The sequence below is a fragment of the Nothobranchius furzeri genome, chromosome 12 (assembly GCF_043380555.1).
Source record: "Nothobranchius furzeri strain GRZ-AD chromosome 12, NfurGRZ-RIMD1, whole genome shotgun sequence".
Classification (NCBI taxonomy): domain Eukaryota; kingdom Metazoa; phylum Chordata; class Actinopteri; order Cyprinodontiformes; family Nothobranchiidae; genus Nothobranchius; species Nothobranchius furzeri.
In genome coordinates, this window is record NC_091752.1 from 38,317,894 (window position 1) to 38,339,306 (window position 21,413).

The following is a 21,413-nucleotide window of genomic DNA, read 5'->3' on the forward strand; positions in this document are numbered from 1 at the left end:
AAAGCAAAGAATCCTAATTCTTCTGATTAAACATTCAAAGACCAATCAGAGTGATATTCTATATATATATATATATATATATATATATATAGAATATCAAATTTTATTGGTCATAAGTAAAGGTAAACAAAAAAGCAACAACATATACCCCTTGTACAACGGATAGAGATGCACCGTGATGGAAAACCAAGCAGGGACGCTCGGGGAGCAGATTTGGTAAGCATGAGCATTATTCCCAACCAAATCCTGTCACCTGTTATCCGTCAACATAAAGGTAATGTGCTTAGTGTCATGGAGCTTTGAAGGCTTTCTGATGAAGAGAAACGTTAGAAGGGATCCGTTTGCACAGTGTCGCTGATCTATTTTCACTCAGGAGACAGGCTCCCACCAGAAAATTTACACCATTGTGTGCTTTGGAGTCAACGAGAACGTGGCCAGCTCAGGTTGGGAGGAGTTCAACACTGTTGCTTTCAGACAAATGATATTTTGCTGCATTTGGAAAAAGAGTTCATTCAAGTCAGAAAACGTGTTTGTGGTTTCAGGGGAAAAGGACTGAGCAGTTCAGCTACGGACGAGATAATCCCAGAATCTCCATCGTCTATAGAAAATCGTTTCTTGTGTGGCAACATTCTTAGATGGTTTAGATTTTCAGACTATTAGAGGTTCCTGCAGAATAAGACAAATGGAAACCTGAGCCACAAAAGAAGCAAGCAGAGGAAATCAGGTTTTCAAAGAAAACCATACGGTGAAATGGTTTAGGTCGGTAAAAACAGTCAGGAGGCCTTGTTGTACTGCTGCTTGTTCTGCTATAGAACAAACTCATTTCAGGGATTATCTATAATCTAACAGATCATTCTGCAACCAATTAAGGTAAAACTGCAGGTAATGGTGGCAGAATTGTGGAGTTAATTTAAGCTCTTTGGGATTGGCAGAATTTCATGATTGCTAATAAACTTATTTGATGTAAAATCTTAAAAACAAGTCCTGTTGGACTAGAGATTTCAGACTAGTCAGTTCAAATTTAGATTCAAGTCACAGATAAAGGTAGAGGGAAAATAATGACACCTGTGGCTCAACAAATAAGTAGCAAATTGCTATGTTAATTTGTACCCTGTTAAATAAACAAGGCTAATAATGAAGATGACAAACAACATGCACACGCATTTCAGCGCCTAGCTAGCACCTAATTTGCCATTGTCCTGTTTGCAAAGTCTGAATAAAAGAATTTTTTTTCTATAATCAAATTTAAACATGTATTTTGAAAACTTTTTGGCACATTTTAATTCCCATCCCCAATTACTGAAAATCACACTAATTAGAATGAAAATAATATGCAGTTTGTGGTAAATTATGTGCAATCAGAAAGCGTTCCCTGCTAATGAGACAGAGGTTACGTTTTAACATCATTTAGGAAACATTTTGTGTGCATTTTAACAAACTGTATTCTCTCCTCTCCTGAATTATTGTGACAGTGGTTGATCCAGCGTGACAGCTGCATGATTTCATGCCTCGTGCTGTGAAAAAAAGGGGGACAGATTGGTGGCAACACACAACCGGCGGCTCGCTCGGAAAATGCACGATTATGGTCCGTGCACGGTTATTTAGCTACCGTCCTAATTCGTCATCTGTTCAGTCAAAAGCATTTTCACACAACATGATGTTTTATGGAGGAACTTTTGCAACGGCTGCTCGTTCTGCTTATAGAAAGAGAGAGAGAGGAAAGATGTTTTCAAAGCCGCTAATAGTGTGAAAGCTTCAGCGGGGGGGGGGGGGGGGGGGGCAGATCACTCTGCTGTTCTTCATTTGGCCTCCAAATTCATAAAGACATGGCTGAAAACAACATGACGACCAAACCAATCAGCTCCCACAAATGAGCAACCAGAAAAGACATTACAACTGAGACGCAGTTAAGCTTCAGGCGAGACAATGCCTTTCCAATTAGGCTGCTGACCGCTGCTTATTGGCCATCGGTTTGCATAGAAACGTCCTCCTCATGGGCTTTCACTTTGTGACTGTGTCTTCCTCGCAAGAGGAAAGATGAACTCTGCATTAACTGTAAGTAATAAAAGTTCATCTTTGCAACAGCAGACGTTTAAGAAACGGGCTGTGTTGTGACTCTCTTCTGAAAATGATTTGACCCTAAACTACCATTTTTATATTTTATTTTTCACTCTGTTCTTTATTTGCTTTTTTCATCCTAAATGTTAAATTTCCCACATTTCCTTCCTCCCTAAATGCACCCCCTCATATTTTCCATCTCGCTTCTTCTGTCACAGTCCAGTAGGATCCTACATCGCAAATTATAGCTTTGCAATCCAGGGTTAGACTGACACTGTAATTACTGCACAAGACCTAAAGATTATACTTGGGAATAGAAAACGAACACGGAAATTATGTGGTGCTGCAGAACATTATAGGTTTTGCTTCATTTTCATTCGTCCTTGTCCTTTTTTTTAGTACCTTTTTTATGCCCCATTTGGAGAAAAGACCTCATAGTGCTGTTGGAAGTGTAAAACATCTGCACATGACATCCACGCAGATTCAAAGTGCACATTCAAACGCGGCTGACAGCACAAGAGACTGTTGATGCTGTTAATCTGGGAGGGGAAAAAAGCAAGAGTACATCAAGAAGTCAGCCAAGACAGACAAGAACAAGTCGTGTTTAAGTGCACAAAGAAATAAGGAACGCTTGGAATAAAGGCAGGAAGGGGTGGAAACTAAGAGGAATTTATGCTTTGGAAAAAAGTAAAATCTAAACTTTTGGATGCGTGTGTGTGTGTGTGTGTGTGTGTGTGTGTGTGTGTGTGTGTGTGTGTGTGTGTGTGTGTGTGTGTGTGTGTGGTTTGGCTCTGCAGGCCTTCGAAGGCGGGAGGAGAGAGCGAGAGACGAGGCAGGAAGCGGTGGCGTCTGGAATTGATTTGAGGCTGAGGGAAAAATAGAATGCTTTGGATTCTCAAAGGCTTGAGGGGCAGGGATGGATGACCACAAAGAAATTAAGAAAGGTAGGATGGCAAAAAGGAAGTGACCACATAATCACAAGAAGGGGGAAGAAATGGGAAAATACTGGGAAAGAAGGCAGAAATGAAAAAGGATTCAGACATCTGCACAAAAGTCTGTGAGCTCATTTTGAGTAAATAGAGGGCCGTGCCATCTCGTGACTTCTGAAAATGCAAACACACAAAGGTTTTGTCGACTTGGCAAAGACTCTGATTCTTACACTTGAGTCAATCTATTTTCCTTTGTGCCCAGCACAGCCCGAGGCACCGGTCCCACAGCAGAACCTGTCAATAAATGAAGCCATTTGCAAGAATGTAACTACAAAAAAAAGGGTCACATTGTCATTGTTCCCCACAGATCTGCTACAACAGCATCACAATCGAGACAGGCAACCTTCATTTGAAGAGGGAATCAGAAAAAAAGGAATGACCACCAAGAAAAAGGAACACGTTTGGTGGACAGGAGGGGAGATGGAGTGGAGGGCTGGATAAATGTTAAGACTGCTGAACTGACAGGAGTTTCTCCTGAAAGCCTGTTTCACACCACAGCTGTAAGGCTGTTTATTTTCTATCCGATTTCAGCAGCACACTTCATCCACATCTTCACTCTGACAGTGAGTTAGATCCCACACGTATTGGAGAAAATTCTTGACTAGAATCCAGGACAAGGAATAAAAAATGGAATTAAGCACAAAACTTGCTTACAGTGTTTGTCTTTTGGTTATCAGACGCAGTTTTATTCAAAAAGTTAAACGTTTTTAAACATTCCTTGAAGGAGAACCAAACGCCCATTGTTTCACTCCAGAGTTTTAAAGAAAATGTATCTTATGATGTCAACACAGCATTTTTGTATTTGATTAGTGATGGCGGCCATCTTGAATCAAGCTGAATCCATTTTTAAAGCAGTCCTAGAATTTAAAACCACATTTTTCTATTTGTTGCCAAATGTAGGCAGATTTGGGTGTCTAATGGTGCTTACCCAAAAGCCTTTGCAATCTCTGACCTGCTTCCCTATATAAATTAGTAATGGCTGCTGAGAAACGGTTCCTTCTGAGAAAAGCTGGTTTAACACGACACGAGTTTACACACACCCTTAAATTGGTGTGTCCCAACCCACATCAACGGTGGCAATAGAGCTCCGGGAGTTGACGTCACTTCTCCCGGCATGCAACAGTTCAAACCGAAATGGCGCCATATTGGGTAGAAGCCGGCAGCTGGACTATTTGTTATTGTCAGAAAACTCAATCAAATGGGAAATATGGTAGATTCCTGTTGTGCCCCAGGATAAAGAACAGACGTGGACGACATAAGAAATGAGCCATCTACAGGATTCCCCAAGATCCGGAGCGCCGCAAACGTTGGATCATTGTAATAAAACACGCTAGTGACCGGGCTAAAATGAAACTGTGGGATCCCGAGAGTATAGGTTTTCACTTATGCAGCAACCGCTTCATATCAGGTACTTAAACCAACGTTTCCTCAACTGTGTATGGTGTTTATTTTAAATGCTTTTATTACAATTCTTAGTGGGCTTCCTAAACTTATTTTGGCATGGCTTTTTCTGTCTTATTACTCATAGCAACAAGTAAACGTCACGTAAAACGTTGCCTCGTGAGTTCTGCGTGCTGCCGTTTACGTGTTTTACAATCACAGCAATTAACCAGCTAAGCTGTATTTAATTTTCAAGCAATGGTTGATCAATTGTCAGATCACACATAAAAAGCACTTTGGATTGCTATTATCTGTCTCACCGAGTCAGATCTCAGACAGATCCTGAGACGCTCCTGCCTGACATATTTATTTTATTCACGGAAAAAAATCTAACTAGTGATTTCTCTTGGCGTTCAGTTTATACATGCAAACAGCACAGCACTCTATTTAAACTACTTATATGTAAATCTGTTATTTGTCCATCCATTTTCATCCGCTTATCCGGAGTCGTGTTGCGGGGGCAGTAGCGTCGAGAGGCCCAGACTTCCCTCTCCCCAGCCACTTGGGCCAGCTCCTCCGGGGGAATCCCAAGGGGTTCCCCGGCCAGGTCCGGTAACAAGTCCGCTCCGACAGCTTCTGGCGTTTTTAAAAAGTATCTCAGAGGCACGGTAAGGGTCGGAGATTTTTAGTCTATTTAATTGCTGACTATATAAATCGATTTCTTCGGTTTTAAAGTGTGAAGTAAACTCCGACGAAGTAAAATCCAAGCCGATCCCATTAATTTTGTTTACATTTGTTGCCTGCCAACATGGCGTCTACTCTCTGAGAGTCACGTGACGTCCGGAACTCTATGGTAGTCTAAGTCACACCTATCTACTTCTCAGGGTATCTACAGGTTTAAGGGAGCCAAATTTAAGACTTTTTAAGACCTTTTTTATGGCCACTTTGACCAAATTTAAGCTATTTTTTTTAAATTAAATTTAAGCTATAATTTCCAGCTATTGCCTAGAATCAGTGCTAACCACGTCGCAAACGTGGGATTAGCCATCCAGTTACCATTAAACTTGCACCTCCCCGTGACACAAGCTCCCACTAGCTTAACCAGCTAATGTGCTCATCTAAAAATAACCCCTTTTCACAACCAACTGAATGTGTATGGTTCCACTTATGCAAATATCGTACACAAAAAATGCTGAACACTAGAAATTCATGAAAATTTTATAGAAATTAAAGAATCTTGTTTATTGGGTCTTTGGTAATTTAAGACCTTTGGAAACTACTTAAGGATTATTTGTCATTTTAAAGGATTTTTAAGGCCTTAAATTTGGAAAAGCAAATTTAAGACTTTTTAAGACTTTTTAAGGACCCGCGGAGACCCTGACTTCTGGACCATGGGTCCCTGGAAATAGGAAAAAATTAATGCACATCAACAAAGCGATAAAAGCTATTTTCTAACCCCGTTTGTTGTCTGCTGTGGATTTCACATAGGTGCTGGTCATATGATTAGAATACCATGACAAAGTTGATTTATTTAAGTAATTCCCTTCAAAAAGAAGAAAATAATATACAAGATATTAAATGCATTTACTAGACACAGACTGATATATTTCAAATGTTTATTTCTTTAATTTTTATGATTATAACTGACAACTAATGAAATCCCAAATTCAGTATATCAGAATATTCTAATAATGTGAAAAGGTTCAATATTGAACATGGTGCCATAGCCTCTAGTGAACTAGACCAAATTATTACTTTGCAAAATTTGGTCTAGAAACACTCCATTGGAACTTCTGTGGCTTCTAGAAGCATTCTGGCAGGCCCATCACAGCTCTCTATTGGCATTGCAGGCCAATCAAGGCGCTCTATTAGTTTGGTGACTGAGTGGGACAAGATGGTGACAGACTTTCTTCCGGCTTTTGGAGAGTACAGACGCTTTTTTTCTCCTCTCCCTCCCTCCTTATACCAAGGCCCTTTGTCTTGTCTTGTGTGCACTGCGCTTTCTGCATTTTCTCTGGAAACTGGAAATTATTAAAAATGAACCTGGTCAGTTGGTCTCTCAACGCGATTGACAAAAATTTTTGCAGTGATGAGAACGGGAGAAGGGGCTCCTGGATGCCCCTCTGGGACAGAGCCAGCTGGGTATATCATGGACTCCTGGAAAAAGCGGAACCTGATATGCCTCTCTCAACTGTCTGTAGAGGACTCTGAAGATGTTTGGATATTCGTCATTTTGGTGTCTGGATTCCTGCTGTTTGGCCTGAGCAGTTACCTGGCTTACCGGAAAATAACGAGCTTTCCTGGAATGTTGGCTCAATCCTGGAGCTCAGGGATGGAATGCATCGCGCTGTGAACGCACAAACTGAAATAATTGTCGAGATGAGTCGTAAGCTTGAAACTTTGGCTGAGATTCAGGCTCTGGCACAAAAGGTGGATACCGTCAAGGAGCGAGTGGACAGATCAACATGAATTGGGATGGATTAATTACGCCATTATTGGATCTAGAGGAGTTGAAGACCAACAGAACACTAAGGCAGAGAGGAAATTGTCTCTGTCTGTCCCCAAAATAGTTCTTATCTGAATCTGGTGCCCTTGGAGCCTGTGAGGCTGAAGTGATAACTCTCCCCTCAGAAGAAATGTGGAATGCTGCCGTCACTATGGAAACTCTTTCTCCCTATCCCAGCCTGGGCGGGACTGTGACCGGTGAAGGCCGTGGAACCGTATCTAGGAGTCAATGTGCTCTCTAACCCATTATCTCCCTCCCTTGTCCAAACAGAGGTGATGAGCGCTGCTCCATGCAGCTGCATGCACTGAAGTGAGGAGAGTCCCAACCCTACCTCCCCACCTAGTGGACACTTATGTTGTGTATCGTCTGAAGTCTGTGTGCATGTCTGTCTGAGGTGTTTTTTTGCATAGCAAAGCTACCCTCTCTGTGGAGGGTAACTCTGAAGTGCCTTTTTTCCCTCCCCCTGACTCTATGCTCATATAAACCCTCTTGTTCTATTACGGTAGCACGACTCGGGTTGCGAATGACCACAGTCACCAGTTCTTGTCATGTGTCTATGTATGTGTGTCTGATCTCAGAATTGTGTGTACTGAAACTCTAATTTCCCTCTGGGATTAATAAAGTATTTTTGAATTTGAATTGACAACTCATTTGAAACGGCTCTTACATCAATTTTGGACTACTTGGACTTGGGCTTCATTCGAATAAGTAAGCAGATAGATTCAGAAAAAGGATGCATTTTCGCCTTCTTCAACAGAGGACCGCCTCATTTACCAACATCCATTGCGGTGAGTACGTCATGTTGTTCATTGTCCAATAGCATGCGGAGATTGTTTGAAAACCCCACGACCAAGAGCCGTCAATGGAGCATAGCCAGACTAAATAACACTTAGTTAGTCGGGCTTGCCAGGCTAGTGGTGCCCTACTCTAATCAGTTACTTAGTCAAAACACCTGCAAAAGCATTTAAATGGTCTCTCAGTCTAGTTCTATAGCTTACACAGTCATGGGGAAGACTGCTGACTTGACAGTTGTCCAAAAGACGACCATTGACATCTTTCACAAGGAGGGCAAGACACAAAATGTTGCTAAAGAGGCTGGCTGTTCACAGAGCTCTGTGTAACTGGGGGAGAAGATATTCTACAGTGACATCATATATGGGACGTTTGATTTGGTAAGGTCTTACTCAAACACCAAACTATTGCTTGCTTGCAATGATTTAGGTATGCACTGCCCCCATTATGAGGGAAAATACACAGTCAGTTTGAATTATGTGATAGACATAGTCTAAACACGATTTTTTATTTAGATTGAAGTACAGTGTATGTGTGACACAGGGAGAAAGGTAAAGTGGATTAGAAAATAACTTTCATAGCCTCGCTCACTTTCATTTTATTTTTCTTTGTTCTGGGAACCCATGAGCCGACCAGAAGGGGAGGAAATTTAGATTCCCTATATATAAACATTGGTCATGAGAATGCTAACCACAGAGCAATGCTAGGTCAAGCTACAGCTAACACTAGCCCACGCTACTGCTAATACTATCCTGAGCTACTGCTAATGCTAGCCCAAGCTACTGTTTATGTTCATATTGAACCTGTGTAAAACAACAAATAAGAATGTTGGAGCAAATAAACAAAGATTTTTAACCTAATTTAATATTATGAACCTTTGTTTTTAAGAGCAACAATGGTTGCAATCTTAATCTCTTAGTTGCTCAAAGTTTGGCACAAATGAGTGTTTGCTTTTAATAATCTATTTAATGCTTCAAACAGCATTGCCCCCATGCGTAATATTTTCTATGTATGAGCTCTGAGAACCATAAATCTGCACGCTGCAGAGGACCAATGAATATGCCATTTACTGATCAGCAGGAAACCCATTCATCTTATTAGCAGTGCTCGTTAAAGCGACCGCAACAGTGATGAGTGTCTTAGTGTGTTATTGGCCCGGTGCAACAGTTAGGCAGCTGCCAAACCGCCACAGATGGAGAACAAAGAGGACGGCCAAAAAGAATTGATACCGCTTTCAAGTCCATGGTGAACATGTGACATTACGAAGGAGCAGATAATGGATGATGGCGGTCGAAAAATTAAGAGATCAACTGAAATTGCCAAGCAGTGGGGAAAAAGAGGGGGAAAGAGAGCAAGAGAGAGGGATTTGTGTCCATCTATGGTTAGCCATGTGTATTCATGCTTTAGTGAGTTCGATTCTGTTCCAGCACAATGAATAGGGACTAGAGATATTCAAATGTGAGCCAGACAGAGAGAGAGCAGGATATCAAAGGGAAGCTGGGAGGATAGGAGGTGGAAATCCTCTTTTTTCTATTCTTCCCCAAAGAGAAATGAGAAACTTAATCCTCAGGGCTTACATTTGTTTTTTTCCTCTCTATCTCACTGTATTTTTGTTTATCGGCTCCCTGATGCTCTCTCTTCTCCATCCGATCTTTGCTTTTCCTCACGCTATGCTTAAAACTTTCAATACTGAGTGCTGCCGTCCATTATCCATATTTGTAGCTCCTCATTCTAGCCTCTGTATCCTCTTCTCAACTACCTCTGTCCCAGAATCCCTCTTCATCCTGCTCTTCTCCCTCCATCCCACGGATTCCTTGCAGCGTTATCTCACCACAAGCACATTTATCAGCTGATTCTGCCTCTTCCTGTTCTCCTTTCTGCTCAGTGATGATACATATATCATATTTACTTTTGATGTGGGCATAGAGCAGACTATAATGGATTTACTGACAAAAAATAGAGGAACAGAAGAGGCTGAAACTTGCAAATTCAAGGGACAGTAATACAGAAAAGATATGGTGAAGATGAATGGTGGGAGGAGGAAAATGCATTCATCACAGTTTAACAGCATTTCTATTAAATGTATTTGTCACTGATCATCTATATTTAAAAACAACACCACGTGCCTTATTTTATTTCTAATTCCTGTGGAAATCCAACGCAGGTGGCTCTGTGGCAGCAGGCTCAGCTGTAATCTCATATTAGAGGACAGCTTCATTTCATGCATCCTCTGAGCTGCTAAAAGCAATTTCCCCCTATTCAGAAATGCCATTTTATCCTGATAGTGGATCGTTGAAGCCTTTAAATTAAATAATGTTACCTGATCTCATCTTTCAGCATTCCCAAAGCACAGTTGATTACAGCATCCCACATGTTGCTAATATATAAGTAACAGCAACATGTTTGTTTGAATCAGGCTGCAGTGGAGAGGTCGTAAACAAGACTTTGTAGACTTTAATAAATAAACTGGCCTGTTTTAACCCCAACAACACACACCTACAAGCTGCAGAGGTTTCGTGGTACTTTTAACAGAACTCAACAGCTTTATTTTGTAATTCTTCAATCAAACATCAGTGACAGCTGGTGCCATTTTTTTGGGTGGGGCGTATTTTAACAGTTGTTGTACCCAAAAAAAAGCACGCCTGCCGACATTTGCATGCCCTGTTGTGGGAAGGTGCATATGAGTAACAAGGCAGCTTTTTAATACACGTGTACTACTAACATGCTTCCTTACAAATGATGGTTTATGGACAGATAAATAAAATAAATCATGGTTTATTTAAAAAATAAATCTTTAAAACTGTTTGAAATTTTGAGTTATATTCCTGTCACCAAATCCATGATTTCATAAAAAAGTGACTTTGGACAAAGATAAGGGAGATGAGAAAAGAAAGCGTCTGTGCTCTTCGAGTGCCAGAAGAATATAAAACTGAGAATGTTTTTAATCGACACTTAAATGCAGCACTTTTAGTCTGTATGATGAAAGTTGTTTCGTTTATATATATATATATATATATATATATATATATATATATATATATATATATATATATATATATATAAAACTATATATATATATATATATAGTTATTCCTATCTTCTTCTTCCTCTTCCTGTGAGACTGGTTGGGCGACGTTCTAGCGCCCCCTACGGACGAGCTGCCGCTGGTGAAACCCACTGCACGTGAAACCTGGGAGCTCAAAATGAGATGCGCAAGATTGCCCCATAGGCTCGTTTCGGAACTTCCAGGTAATTTTACCAAAACGTCACAGTAAATGGCCTGTATTTGATATAGCGCCTTCTAGAGTCCTGGAACCCCCCAAGGCGCTTTACAACACAATCAGTCATTCACCCATTCACACACACATTCACACACTGGTGGGGATGAGCTACAATGTAGCCACAGCTGCCCTGGGGCGCACTGACAGAGGCGAGGCTGCCGAACACTGGCGCCACCGGTCCCTCCGACCACCACCAGCAGGCAATGTGGGTTAAGTGTCTTGCCCAAGGACACAACGACAGTGACAGACTGAGCGGGTCTCGAACCTGCGACCTTCCGATTGCGGGGCGAGCACTTAACTCCTGTGCCACGTGTCTCCCTTTCACCCTGAAAGAACCACTTCCGGGACATTTCAGGAACATGCCTTGGGGTATGTACTTGCAAATGGTCCAGTAGAGTTTCTGAGTGGGACCTGAGGTTAACTCATGCTGATTGGTTGTAACTCAGTAGGAAATTAAATCAGCAGACATGGACACAAATTTTTTTTTGGGGGGGCGGGGGACATGTCCCCCCCCCCACTTTTTCCAAAGTCAAGTTTTGACCCCTGCACTTTTTACCATCAAAAAACAATATCACTCTATATTAAATTGACACTGGTTGAGCTCTAGGACCAAGCAGAAAACAACCATTTGTGTTGAAGCCTGTTTCCCATTAGAACATACTGTAAAGATCCACCCCCCCACCACCACCACCCCACCCCCATGTCCCCCCACTTCTAAAGTGAAAATTACGTCCATGTCAGCAGACACTTTAAAAAACATAGCATTTTAAAAATAGGGAGCCTAAGTCTACTTGTGCATCATAGGTCCCCGGAAGAACGAAAAAATGAATGCAAGTCAACAGGGCTAAAAACGCTATTTTCTAGTCCGCTTAGCCAAACGCCCTGGATCGCACTTATGTTGTACTGCAATTTAAATGAAAAGTAATGATGGGTGTTTCCATCACACCAGTCACGTACTTTGAGATTTATTATCTTGTAAAAGTTCTTAATTAGCATGACTACAAACCAGAAATCAGCACGTCGCATATGTGACGTCACCACATAATCTCCTTCCCCGAACGTAGCTGCTACTTACCCAATGATCAGATTTATGGTGGTTATTTCCTCCCGAAGGAAGGATTTTAAGTTTGCTGAACTTAAGCCCTTTTCCCTCAGTTTTCTCCATGTCTGGTTTGATGACGTCACTTTCGTGAAGAGCATTTGTAGTCCTGGACTTATTTTCACACAAAACCAAAAATCATATTTCCCCCTGTTTGAAAAAAAGTGCGTTCTTGGTATCAAAATCTGTCTTTAAAATTCACGGACATCATATGTGAAATCCATGGCACAAAACAAGTGGAATTAGAAAATAGCGTTTTTAGCCCCATTGACTTGCGTTCATTTTGTCGTTCTTCCAGGGATCCATGATGCGGAAGTGACTTAGGCTCCCTATTGGAAGAAGGCCACCTTAGAGGCAAGTAGGAAACGGAACTTAAACTGGGAAGATGACCAGTCTGTAATAAAATGTGATACCTTCCACCAGCTTGATTTTGTTATATGTCATATTTTTCAGATTTATGGGGATACACACATTGAAACAAAAACTTCATGAAAATAACTTTTAGCAGATCCTGTTGGAATTAATTGGATCTTTGGTATAAATTGATCGTTTGCGTGTTCCTGTTTGTGCGAAAAAGAATGGAGTCTTTAGGCTTACATTTCCTTGATGATTTTATTGATGAGAGCTTTCTGTATCTAGCTCTCCATCAGTCAGTCTGCTGGAGAATCAATGCTGTTGGAGGGCATTCAAACAGCTTGTGTGTGTGTGTGTGTGTGTGTGTGTGTGTGTGTGTGTGTGTGTGTGTGTGTGTGTGTGTGTGTGTGTGTGTGTGTGTGTGTGTGTGTGTGTGTGTGTGTGTGTAAATCCCCAAGGAGAAAAAAATCTTTTCCCTAATTCCAGCTCCTTATCTGTCCTCCCAGACACCCATCAGTGTCACATTCTAGAAGATATATGAGGCTGATTGTTAATGAGTTTTAACAGCTTTTTGCTACTTTACGCTCTGAAGGGCTTATCAGCGCTGAGTTGCACCTACTGCTGCTTTTAAAGAAAGCTGCTGGACTTCACATTTCCTGCATCGCTTGTTCACATCCACAGCTTCAAGCGTTGAACCCTTCTGTTGTTGATTAAGGAGATCACTTCTGTTATTTCCAACAATAAAACAATATTTGATTTCTTCTCTCCTTTGACGTAATCAATGCTCAGAAAAACGCACATCATCTAAGTGCTCGCTCTTTTATCATGCATGTCTCTGTCTTTCTACAAGCTGAAACCAGTTTTTTATTGTCACACACAAGTGGCCACACAATCAGCAATAATCAAGTTCCTGCAGAACTTGCAGCACTTGGAATAAATGCACGAGTAATGAGGCACGAACACTGAGAAGAGCAATCATGACCCGATTAATGCACTTTTTGAGGCTCAAGTGTATTACGCACAGCAGATCAGATCATTAGATCAGAAAACAGTCTGCTTTTTGAAGTGTGGTGGTATAAAACCTCTGGCAGAAAGAGGCATAAAACAGTTTCAGGGAATTCTTTCTTCAATATCTAATTTTGTAATCATACACTGCAGCTTTACGCCTCGTGTGCAATGATGCCGTTGTAAGCATTCCATTACATTGTGTTTAATGCATGTAAAATCAGACTACAAGTCTAAAATGCATCGGATACGTGAGCTGAGTGTAAACAAACTGGCGATCCAGAAAGCTCCTTCTGTGAAATTAACTTTACGAGCGTGTCTCTTTGAAATTGAAACCCGAGTTTGTGCAGCTTAAGTCTGCAGCTCTCCTCCCTGAGAGGTTTCATTCTACAAAGTCTCCAACTTTGTGTCCACGCTGCCTGCGAGCCCAGATACAGCACAATTACAAACCGAATGGATGGGACGTTCTCCTGCTGGATTCATGAAAAACACAGAAAATCCTTGCCTGCCGACACACAAACACGCTCAGAACAATAAATGTGTCGCTTTCTTTCTGCGGCAATGGGTCCAAAGAGGAAGGCACTTATCTAAGAGAAAGGGAAGTGGAGATACATAATAAGTGCTGGGAAGAAAAAGGGTGGTACGGCCTGAGAGCTGCTCAGATAAGCGCTTTTGTCTGTTTTCTAATTCTCCATGGCTGAGACAGACACACAGCCTAACACCGACTGCCAGTTTGTCTAAGTTATCACAGTCACTGAGAAGGTCATCTGGATGAATGCTTCTTATTACAGGATGTATGCCTTTATCCCGTTATGGAGGTCAAAGGGTCAAACATCCAGTCAGGGCACAGCTAAGCTAAGCCTTTTTGAAATGAAGACTTATAATGCGCTACAAGCCGAATCAAGAAAAGTCAGAGGAGATTTATTCCAACTGCAAAGCAAAATAAACTAGAAGTAAGAAAGAGAGAAAAGCAGACAAAGACGCATCAAAAGGGCAGAGAAATCATGCATGTTTCATGGAAATGTTCATTTCCTCTTAAATGACTAAACATGCATTGTGCATAAATGCTCTTTGGTTCACATTTAGCATTTATAAATCATAGATCACCTCAGTTGTCACAGCTGGTCAGATGTGTTACACTCTGCATGAGTTTTATCAGCATTTACCTGCTTTTCTAGGAGTGTGAGGAGGTCATTCACATATTTCCAGGTAAGAGACCTATGATGAGACTCCTCTTTGGTGTTGAAGCGTATGTCATCGTTGCATTTCATCTTACTGATTGTGATTTAGCTGGATACAGAATGACTGGTTTACACATGGTGGACAGTTCACCTCATCAAACCTACACCAACATCTACATCTCACGTCTAGAGCTATAAAAACGTCGCCACAAAAACAGTTTCTTCCCCTCTGCAGTTGGACTTTTGAACGAAAATCCTAGGGCAGCCCACTCAAATCGATTGGTCCCAGTCACGTGACCCGATGCTGTGCTTGAACCATTCAACAAATACTCAGATTAATACCTACACGGAGTAGATAGCTGCTTCTCTAATTCTTGCCACTTTTTACATTAATAATTTTATCATGAGTGTTTTATTAGTTCTTATATTTGCTTATCTCTTAATTAATTTTTTTTCTATCTTACCTTCTGCACCAAAATACCGCAGCAATTTCCTAATGTTGTGACTTGGCACACATATGGCAATAAAAACTTCTGATTCTGATTCTATAAAGAGTCCAGCAACGTCAAAATAAAACATTTGGACCTACCTGAATTGTGCTATGATAGAGGCTTTTGGCATGTGAGGCAGGTGAGGTGATTTTAAATAAAATGGTAACAAAGTGACTTTATTTTGTTTCAGTTGAACTAACTTTAGGTCATTTGGTTGCCAACTTCTCCAAAAGTCCACCAATAAAGGATTAATAGAGAGCTGTGATTGGTCAGATACAATTCTGCTCTGGCCAATGGAAGAGCTGCTGAGGCTACTGCTACAGTTGGTCTAGATTTGCAGTCTAACCTGTCAGGTATCACAGATACAATCTAATTTATGAGCTCGCCTGTCAGAACTCCTCCATCAGCTGGAGCTCTGAGATTCACAGATCAGCTACTTTTGCTTCTGCAACTGAGACCTGCTTTTAGTTTTAAAAAATGATTTCAGATTTTTCCAGTTTCACAGCACATTGGTGAACACTAGTTGTTTGAAATATGCGTTCAAAAATAAACCTTGACTGAAAAAGATGCTGCAATGATTATTGTAAAGTCAAGATATTCCAGGAACATGACAGCGAGGTCCAGTGCCTCAAACGCTTTTGTTGAAATTCCCTCACAAATGTTGTTTGCAGTTTGGTGCAAACAGTTGTCACCCATGGTGCAGACTTTACCCTTTTATGCATTAATTCTGACAACTTCTGTCTTTGTTTTCATTTTATGTATGAAAAGTACATTTTATACTTAAAATTTTGATATGTACTTTTGACAAGTTTTTATTGTCATTCAACAATTGGCATTTTACTGAACTAACACAAAAATGTTAGTTATCATATTGTTGTTTTTGGTCACAACACAAGGTTATGAAGAACATGGGCTTCATCTAAGCTCCAGTGGTTCTAGATTCAGACGTAAGGCGGTTGGTTCAGGGTTCTTCTGGGGGGTTGTGTGTGAGTTTGCTTGAAATAAATAAATGAACCAGAGATTAAACTTGGTCCAACTTACAAGTATATAACTTTAGATGATGATTAAATTCTAAATGCAGGTTTTTGTCCATTTGAGTCTCTCGTTTAGATTAGATGGGTAGCTAATAAACCTTTGTTTCAGTGAAGACAGAATAAATGACAGAACTGTTTTACTGTCCGCTGGAACAAATCAGACAAGCAAATCACCTTTCTACACAACTGCAAAGTGACTGTTTTGACGGAGGGATATTTTTTTTTCATCCCAATAATCAGAATCATCATCGCTGTTTTTGAATCGATCTTCCTCCCAGTCATCTTCATCCCAACCAGTTGTCCTGGCTGACACTCAGAGTCAGGTTTGTTATTGTTGTCCTTGTCTGACCTACTGTATGGGACTCTTTGTGGACATTTGTCTTGTTCCTATTTCCAACCTGCAAGGGAATGATTAGGCTGCAGCTCTGGGATCGACTCGTTGGCCTGCCATTTACTGATAAGCACGCTCAGGATCAATTAGATGGCCCTTTAACACATTCAACTTGATTTCCGTCCCCTAGATGAGTAGAGAATGGCTTAGTGTTGAACATGTGAGGTGCCTGATCGTGTAACGTTGGAAACATGCGCCCAAAGGCTGGATGCTTTGTAAAATACATTTTCCAGGATGTGAAGATATTAAATATTCATTTTTACAAATACTGCTTAACAATCTGCTCCAGGCACACACAAGCTAAACGCATGTGAACATGTTTCCCGTATTAGCCAAAGGAGCTGTTGATCATTATCACCGTAAACTACAAACGGCTTCTGGAGACAGGCGGAAAATTCAGGAAAAAGCTACAGAAATGAGTGTGGCCACTGCACCAAATCCTCAGTAAATCAAAAACAAACAGAAAATAAAACATAGTTGGCTCACCAATCTGGGCTTTTCCTCTCCACAGATCTGCCTGAAATAAACAGGATGGAAAGGTGCGTTAATCACATGTGATAAAATATTTTATTAAACATGAATCATGTGTGAAATGTTACATATTTCATGATATACACATGAAGTAACTCAGCCTTCATCATATTCTACAAATAAAGGGAAATAAAAAAGAAACGTAGTTTCCACACACTGTAGCTAAAAATAGCCTTTTTATGCTAATTTAAAAATGATTCACTCTGCACACAATCGTTTTATGATCTCTACGTTTAAATAAATCTGTCAGTCGCTTTCAAATGGAGAATAATGATAAAACATTAAAGAAGCAGAAACATCAGCAGATATTTATCCTCTTTGGGCTGTTTCACATTTTACCTAAACAACTTTTCTGAACCTGCCACAGTGGAGCGAGTAAACCGTAGAACATGACACCATGCCATCCACATCTTCACTTTGTCAGTGTTGTCATTTTTTTCACCTAAGTCTTTGGCAGTTATTAGCACAAAATATAAAACTCGGGCTTAAAACAAACTCAGGATCCGTGAAGATATTTTGAGTACTTTTATTTATTTTATAAAGTGGATGGTCTAAACCAGATAGGAAATAGATTTTTGTTCTAAATGCAGAAAGATAAATAATAATGCAGTCAGACATGAACAGTATGTATGCACATTTTCCAGATTCATTTAAAGATCAACTTTACCCCTAATTTTAATACTGAAATTTAAAAAAAGTGGTGTCTAATAGGAATGAATGCCTTGTAAGTTGCTCTCTGGGGAAAAAAAGCTCTGGTGCGCCGGTTTGAGGATGGAGAAGTCAGCTGGAGGTGGAAGAGGGCGAACACGATTTAGAGTCTTATTTACTGATATTTTGTCATCTCTCCTCTGATTGGCTAACAGCAACACAACTCTACCACTAACTCTGTTTGCTTTGCAATGTTGATGTTTAATTTCCACAAATTGCTCAAGCGCGGAGTTGGCAATGCTAATGGTTAGCTTCTACTAGCAGAGACGTCCTCTGCTCTTTCCTGGATGCTAAACCAGCAACAGCCTTTTCTGTTTTGAGTCAAGATGGGTGAGTCCATGAATGTTAAGTGACAGTGTGACGTTGATCTGTCAGGCTCTTGTAATCCGACAGTTTCACCGTCTATTTTCTATCAGAAGCTAATGCAGGAGAAAGGTGTAAGAGACTATTTTCATGTTCAGTCTGCATGAAAAACTCGGAGTAACCCATTATAATCAGGAACAATAATAATAAAAATGTTTTTTCAGTGAAGTTGACCTTTAAAGTATCTGAGCTATTTGTGACTAAGGGCTGAGCGATAAATCTCAATAAACCCTGATATTGATTTTAGGCCATATCGCTCAGCCCTAGTGTGACGCTTCTTTAAACTGGACTAAACATAAACTGATCACATTTTAATTTTTGGTAAAATTTCATGATGGAAGTCACAACCTTTATGTATCCATTACATCACTGGATCACCTGGGGTGTTTTTGTAGAACAGTACATGGCTCTGCCTCAGTTAGCTCCACTCCTGTGGAGCTCTGAGAGCTACTTAACCCAGACTGGCCTCAGTAGAGTTGTTCTGGGAAAGCAAGAAAGGTGCAAAAAAAAAAAACAAAAAACCTCATATTTTCACCTGCACTAAGCAGATGAGGATTAAAAGCCATAATGTAGTTTAGATGCATGATAGCGGTTTATTCTTATGGCTGCATAGGAAAGAACATTCATGGGAAATGGTCGCTAAAACTGACCAGCATTAAAGTAAACACACAAACGTCTGCGACTGTCAACGTTACACACATTCAGCTGCAGTTCGATGCAGGTGGTAGTCATTACTAACACATACGAGGGCAGACCCACAGTAGTACTTTTAGGTTTTTAACAAATACTACAAAAAATTAATAAATAAACATTTCTCAGCATAAGATGATTTCAGTTAAAAACTCAGAAAGCCAGAGAGTGATAAGTATTCCTTCAAGGAATCCCATGCCTTTAATTTCTAATGATGTAATTGCTGAATATCAAAAGACTATTCTGCCTTTATCTTCAACTCTACACGATTTAAATCTGTTTATTCAAAATGTACAGAGAGAAATCCTGCAGCTCGATGGCAAAAACTCCCACTATTACCTTGCTATTAACTGTGAACAAATAAAAAAGAAACGGTCTAACATCTGATCAAAGTTTTTTTTAGCTTTTGAACTTTATTACTACAGACTTCAAAGTTTTGCTGCAATGCACAACTTTATTTCTCACATTTTTACATAATCAGACGCATTTATTCTGAGTTTTGTTTAAAAATATCCACACTATAACGTTTGCTTTTGCTTAAAGAGTTCAGAAATGTGTGGTGTTATTTTTTTATTTAACCAGTGTCTGATGAATTATGACAGGATAGATGAAACACTTTGAATCGAAGCGACAGCAGCAGTGCAGTCAAATTTCAGCATCATCAACACCATCACAGAGCCACAAACACCATCATTAGCAGAGCATCACAACAAATCATCATTATTCAGAGTAAGTAATACCCTGCAGCACATCACCAGCCATTATCATCCTGTCATTATTATCATGTAGCAGATGAACCTGCTTTACATGCACAAAGCGCCGGACCCATTCAACTTGTTAAGGATGCAAAAAAAACACACAAAAAAACAAGATTTTTGAGCAGAACATGTCGACACAGCAACGTGCTTATAATCAGAACAGGAAACAGATGTTAAATGTTTTTTTTAAGTTATGGATTATTGAAACATACCAATCACAATAGTTTGAACCCTGCGTTCGTTGCTTGTTAGGGGAAAATGGATTTGACCATGCTCTGGTCCTGCCTGAGACTCAGAGACAAACCTGCCAAAACCACCGGAGTTCGGATTGTGATCAAATTATGAAAAAAAGCTCATTGATTGGGAGAAAACTTCCAACATTCTACCGTGTTCCTTTGCAAGACCACCAATATTTTAAATAGTTGTACCTCAATAACCACATATGCAAGAAGAACAGCTTAAAGCTGCAATAGCAAATCTGCAAAACAAGCTAGCTCAAAACACAAACATGGTTCCAAATTGGGCTGCATGGTGGCGCAGTGGTTAGCACTGTTGCCTCGCAACACGAAGTTCGCAGGTTCGAAACTCGGCTGCGGCCTTTCTGCGTGGAGTTGCGTGTTCTCCCCATGCATGCGTGGGTTTTCTCAAGGTACTCCGGTTTCCCCCACAGATCACAACATGCCCTATAGGTTAAAAAAAATAATTGTAAGTCGCTTTGGGTAAAAGCGTCTGCTAAGAACATAAACATAAACATACATTTCCCGTTGGCTAATACCTCAAGGCCACGTCCGACACCAGTCACCATTTTCTAGGACCAAACCTCTTTTGTTGTCCGTGTCCTCAAATGGCGTTTTATTCTTTTTGGGACTGTGGTAGTTTGTCCTAAGGTTGGAGTAGTAGCAGCTGGCTGTTTCTCCTCTGATATTGTTGTGCGAGACAAACAAATGGATGGACCAATCGTTGCTTGATTGACAGACGTTTTCAAACAAATGCAAGAGAACCGCTTCACTAATTTTCTTGGTTTTGTTTTTTATTCTCTACAAAATATTTTTTAGGTAGAACGATGTGAAGAGGCATGAAAAATAAGTTTTGAGCTAGCTTGTTTTGCAGGTTTGCTATTGCAGCTTTAAGGTGTAAGGCATTACCTCCACATCTAGATGTGGCCTCTGACAAAAAAAAATAAATTCTGCTTTACGGGATACTTTGCACCTTTTTCATATTTTAAATCATTTTCTTGAGCCACTTTGTGCTAAAATGACCCTTTACAAGGTTAATGAAATGTCACTCAGACCCCCACCGCACTCAGTGGCCAGAATACCGCACTTGCAACTTCAGAGTGCCGGTCCGGTCTGTTGGACTTAGAAAAAAATTAGAGCTGACATACCTGGTGCTGCAGTCTGGTTCCAGCACATTTCTTGCATGTTTTAGATCATGAACACAGCTAATTTATTTAATTTAGTGGTGAATCACTCCTGTAGTCACTAAGGAAGGCTGGGAGACGTTTCAGCTGTTAGATTAAGGTGTTAAAAGACGAACGCACAGCGAGAAGATAGGTTTTGTTTTTGGTTCTACTGCAAGGACACTAGGAGGTGCTAAAAGCAATCCAAAACCTAGTCTCCCTTTATGTTTGTTTATTTATTTGGCAGACGCTTTTATCCAAAGCGACTTAAAATTTATAACCTGTAGGGCATGTTGTGATCTGTGGGGGAAACCGGAGTACCCGGAGGAAACCCACGCATGCATGGGGAGAACACACAACTCCATGCAGAAAGGCCACAGCCGAGTTTCGAACCTTCAACCTT

At 40.5% G+C, this 21,413-nt stretch overlaps 1 protein-coding gene across 2 annotated transcripts in view; it reads right to left on the reverse strand.

Moving 5' to 3' along the window:
* The window catches only part of cdh11 (cadherin 11, type 2, OB-cadherin (osteoblast)), a 122,584-nt gene that overhangs the window by 50,340 nt on the left and 50,831 nt on the right, over positions 1 to 21,413 (reverse strand). The window contains exon 2 of one of the 2 annotated variants that reach the window (XM_070542593.1): positions 17,048 to 17,074. The gene's annotated coding sequence lies outside the window, so the exon portion shown is untranslated. Of the gene's footprint in view, positions 1 to 17,047; positions 17,079 to 21,413 lie in introns of both variants that reach the window. The other variant, XM_015945033.3, reaches the window with a different exon arrangement.